General features: G+C 47.0%; 1 long non-coding RNA gene across 1 annotated transcript; it reads right to left on the reverse strand.

The window, feature by feature from the left end:
* Nucleotides 1-339: 339 nt before the first annotated feature.
* LOC102013742 lies at nt 340-3,407 on the reverse strand. Its single transcript, XR_261410.1, has 2 exons — nt 2,958-3,407; nt 340-1,073 (listed from the first exon to the last, which is right to left on the reverse strand). It is a non-coding gene; the product is annotated as an uncharacterized LOC102013742 (long non-coding RNA).
* Nucleotides 3,408-5,160: the final 1,753 nt, after the last annotated feature.

Raw genomic sequence — 5,160 nt, forward strand, 5'->3', positions numbered from 1 at the left:
AAGCCAGCCCGAACTATACAGCAAGACCCTGTCTCAAAAAAAGAAAAGTAAGTATAGGGGCCATGAAAGAGAAGGACGGAAGACTTGCATCAGGTGTAAGGATGTTAAGGAGATAGGACAGCTAAAGCAGTGTGCAAATCCTGGATTGAATCGTGCACCAGGAATTTTTTTTCCCCTTTACTATAAAAGATGTTAGTGGGATAATTGATGCAATTTAGCCATAGTCATGAATCACATTAATGGCATTGTATCAATGTTAATTTCCTGATCCTAACCATTGTATTTTTATGTTAAGAGGATGACCTCATCTTTAGAAAATACGCACCACAGTATTCAAGGTAAAGGGGCTTCGCGTCTTTATTTTACCTTCAGTTTTTTCCAAGCCTGAAATTATTTTAAAGTGAAGAAGTTAAAAAAAGTCTTCTTCCCTTTCCCAGACCCACCGTCTCTCATAACAGCCTCCAAACAACAGTGCCCTCTTTGCCTGAGAAATCTCGACATCAACCAGAGATTCCAAGGCCATTTGGAGCTGGGTGCTCGCCTCTGTGTTTGGAAACAGTCTTTGGTCCAGTCAGAATTCTGCACCAGAGCCCTTTTTCATGAGAGACAAGCAAGTCTTCTGAGGACTGAAGAGGTTTCAAAACCCTTGTTACCTCAGAGGAGTAAAACTTGCAGGAAGTTTCGTTCTTTCCTCTTGTGAGTTCAGAAGCAGGACAGGCAGTGTAATGTTATGGCGAAGGTTCAGATTAGGAACATGTTCTGGCTTTATCTCCAAAGCTGTCTAGAGGCCTGAGGCCTGCCTGGAGTCTGGACTGGGCAATGTTCACACTAGGTTTATATGCTCTGTAAGTCACTTGGCCATCGCTGGAGCAGAGTACTCCACGCCCACAGCTTGGAGGAGAGGCTTTATCTGGCTCACATTTCCAGTAGGTGCAGTCCATGCGTGGTTGACCGGCTCCAAGGCAGAAACAGTGTGGTGAAAGTGTATAGCAGAGGACAGACGCTCACCCCATGGCAGCCAGGAAGCTGAGAGAGAAGGGAGGATCCGGAGACCTGAATACTTTTTCTGTGGCCTGTATGTCCATCAGCAGATGAACAGATAAAGGAAATGTATTTATGCACAGCAGGCTTCTACTCTGCCATAAATACTAAGCTTGAGTTATTTGCGGAAAAATGGATGCACCTTGAGATCATAATGTTAAGTAAGTTAGACACGCAAGCTTAGATACATGGTTTCTCTTATGTAGAAACCCAAAATATAAAGAGCAAAATAAAAGATAGATATAATAAGCCACGTGTGGTGGTGCACGCGTGTAATCCCAGCTCTCAGGAGGCTGAGGCAGGAGGATCATTGCAAGTTTGAGACCAGCCCGGGCTACAAAGTGAGCTCAGGGCCAGCCTGAACTGCGTAGTGAGTCTCAAAAAAAGACAAAAAAAAAAAGATAGATATGATAATAGGAAGTAGGGGGGATCCAGAGATAGAGGAGAAGGGAAGGAGCTGAAAAAAATTAAGATGTGTTATGTATATATACCAGCTCTCCCTTAGGAATGTAATCATTGTGCAGGGCAAGCATGAGCTAATAAAAACTGAAAAATGTGCTTTATGAAAAAATGCACACCTTTCCAGGTCACATGTCCCCGTGACCCTCCCCTTCCTAGCGCAAGACTTTTGAGGAACATTTTATATCTAATCCATAACAGTTACCCCTGTACTTTATCCCACAACTCACTCAAATGGCTTAAATAAAAGGGAGTATTATCCGAAAGGTCGTAAGGGTCATCTGTGGACCAGAGGAGGGACATGTTCCTGCTTTTATGCGTGGGAGCCCACACCTCCCGGTTGGACCCCACCATCTCTTTGACAGCTGTTGGCACAGCACGTTCATTAATGGCGCCCTCCTTACTCTCAGAAGTGTCGTTTGATGAATAGATTAGCCGACCATGTTATTGTACAGTCACAACCAGGAACCTGGATGATCTCCCACCGTCCCTCCTCTTCTACCTTCTAAATTTTTTGCTACATTTGCTTTGTTCTCTCTCTGTTTCTCTCTCCCTCCTCTGGCGTCCTGTGTTCTGACCCCCAAGAAAGAAGCTCATATCAGAAACATGGCGTCAGGGATCCCCTCAGGCATGGGGCCGTCTCCACAGAAGGAGCTAGTGGGTTTGGCGGACCTTCCAATGGCCCTCTGCTACTGGTCAGGACCGGAGGTGGGGAAAGTAGTGAGTCAGAACGGACGGGGATTAGGCCACTGGGTTTCCAACAGTGGTACTGTTTCCCCCATCTTGAAGATCTGCTGTTTTCTTCTTCATGCCTTCTTTCCCATTTGCATTGGTGACTTTGGGCCTGATTTAATCAGCTTCTCGCAGTAGGATGATCCCTGCTGGGGTGGACTAGGGCCTGCACAGTGATCGGGAATGTTGGGGCCCTGACAGGTCTCCCTCCTTGCTCTTCCCTCTATCTGCTGCTTGCTGGTTCCCGCACACTTGGGCCTCAGCTCCTCCTGCTTTACCCTAGTGTGGTCTTTGAGTCTCCGCCTCTGCTCCCTTGTGGGAGCTGGGACTGAGAGAAGAAAACATGGCAGGCAGGAAGGCCTGAGGAGCACAGCAGACCTATAGCAACATCTCTCAACGCGAAGGCGCTAGAGCTAGGCCTGTCCTGCCCAGTATGGCAACCAGTGGCCACAGGCAGCTACTTCAGTCGTAATTTGCAGAAGTTATGCTAGCTACGTCAGCTGTTCGGTTAGCTACCTGTAGCTGTGGCTTCCACATTGGACAGCAGGTATAAGCCTACCTATCCTAGAGCTGGGCATGGTGGCGCATGCCTGTAAACCCAGCACTCAGGAGGCTGAGGCAGGAGGATCGTTGCGAGTTCGAGGCCAGCCTGGGCTACAAAGTGAGCTCAAGGCCAGCCTGAACTGCATAGCTAGACCCTGCCTTAAAAAAAAACAAAAGCCTACCTATCCTGACAGGAAGTTCATCAGACAGAGTGGAGAGCCCTTGGTCCGCCTCTTCCTGAGCACTTTTGGAAGTGGTTTCTTTATGCTGTATGTTGTAGCAGCTGCTGCAGATCTCTTGGATGTATTGGACGGGTTTAGAAAACATGGTTTCCGGTAAGCTTTAAACAGTTCAGGTGCGTCATCACCGGTCAGTAAGTCAGAATGCTTCGTTGGTGCCTTTCTTCATGATTCTAGAATGTTAGGACTATTGTTCTAGGGTGTACTTCCCTAACTTCTCAGCCTGCAGCTGTTGGTTTTGTTGCTTTGGCCGTATCTCAGGACTTACGGCATGTGCTGCTTATTCCATGTTGTTCTTTAAGCTGATTCACATTTTTACTTCAGTTTGTCTGGAAAAGAAACTTCATGACTATAAATGGAAAACTATCGAAGAAAACTTTTTTTTTTTTTTTTTTTTTTGAGTTTTTGAAACAGGGTCTCGCTATGCAGTTCAGGCTGACCTTGAACTCACTTTGTGGCCCAGGCTGGCCTCGAACTCGCAACGATTCTCCTTGCCTCAGCCTCCCAAGTGCTGGAATCACAGGCGTGCACCACCACACCTGGCAGAGAAAACATTTTTTAAAGAAAGCTTTTTTAAAATGAAGGAATAGGGCCAGGCATGGTGGCGCACACCTGTAATCCCAGCACCTGGGAGGCTGAGGCAGGAGGATCGTTGCGAGTTCAAGACCAGTGTGGGCTACAAAGTGAGGTCAAGGCCAACCTGAACTACACAGTGAGACCCTGTCTCAAGAAGACAAAAAATAAATGAATAAATAAATAAAATGAAGGAATAGGGCCAGGCATGGTGGCGCACACCTGTAATCCCAGCACCTGGGAGGCTGAGGCAGGAGGATCGTTGCGAGTTCAAGACCAGCGTGGGCTACAAAGTGAGGTCAAGGCCAACCTGAACTACACAGTGAGACCCTGTCTCAAGAAGACAAAAAATAAATGAATAAATAAATAAAATGAAGGAATAGGAAGGTGCCCAGCTCACAAGGGCAAAGCTTGGTGACTGAGAGTAAGGTTATTTTTATTTTGCTTATCAAATTCCAGTAGGTCCATCTTCTCTGGCTGCTACAGAAAAATGGAGTCGGGGGGCGGGGGCTCTTCCTTAAAAAGGAGATTAGCAAATGTAAAGAGGTGCTGAAGACAGAGTGGTACCAAGTGGAGGCTTTCTTCCTGACAGAATCAGAAGGATTAAGAAGCCTTGTAGGGGCTGGGGATTTAGCTCAGCGGCAAAAGTGCCTGCTTGGCAAGCGCAAGGTTGTGAGTTCAGTTCCCGGTACCAGAGAAAAACCAAAAAAAAAAAAAAAGAAGCCTTGTAGGAGGAATATCTGCTCCTGTGTCACTGAAAATACACTGGTGTCCCCAGTTAGAGACAGGTCTCCCCAGAGCAGGCCTGAGGGCAGGTCCTGGCCATGGCCTAATGCCATGCAGCAGTCCTGAAACGTTTGGGCCTCGAAAGTTATAAAGATCTGTATTAATACACTAGAAATGATAATCTGTTATGTTAAAATAATGTATTTTATGGAAAAGAACCTTTTTCCCAAATAAAAACTTAATGAAAAGTCATTGCTTCACATGTTTTTGCAAGTCTCTTCGATGTCTGGCTTAGTAGAAGAACTGGACTATCCTGTCTGCTTCTGCATTCCATTTCTGGAGATGCCATGTGATATACAGCTTCTGGAAACGCCACTGGGGATTTGTGAGAGGATGTAGGGAAAAGAGGCAGATAAATTTTCCTTTATTACCCTGGAAAGGCCTCAGGACACCACCCCCCGCCCCAGCCCCGCAGTATGCGCTGGCAGAGCAGTTGGCTTCGAGGACTAGGGGACCAGGATACGGGCCTCCGTCAGTGCCCTGCAGCCTCGGGCAGGGAGCTCACGTCAGGTCCTGGGGTGGTAATTCATGCAGAGCCTGTCTTACAGAGTCACAATGAGGCTCAGCTTGTGTCTGTGAAGTCTCCTTTCACACAGAAGCGGCGTATTTATAAACGGCATTACCCAGGAGCCTTTGAAGTGTGTGTCATCGCTATTATGTAGGACAGTTATTTTTAAAAAGCTAGCATGCCATCTTTATCTCACTGGGTTCTGAGGACACCTCCACCAAGGGAAAGGCCACCATTCTTACAAGTGGGTTGACTGAGGCGTAGGTAAGTGGGTTGGCC

The sequence above is a fragment of the Chinchilla lanigera genome, unplaced genomic scaffold, assembly GCF_000276665.1.
Source record: "Chinchilla lanigera isolate Chin_1 unplaced genomic scaffold, ChiLan1.0 scaffold00029, whole genome shotgun sequence".
In the NCBI taxonomy this organism is placed as follows: domain Eukaryota; kingdom Metazoa; phylum Chordata; class Mammalia; order Rodentia; family Chinchillidae; genus Chinchilla; species Chinchilla lanigera.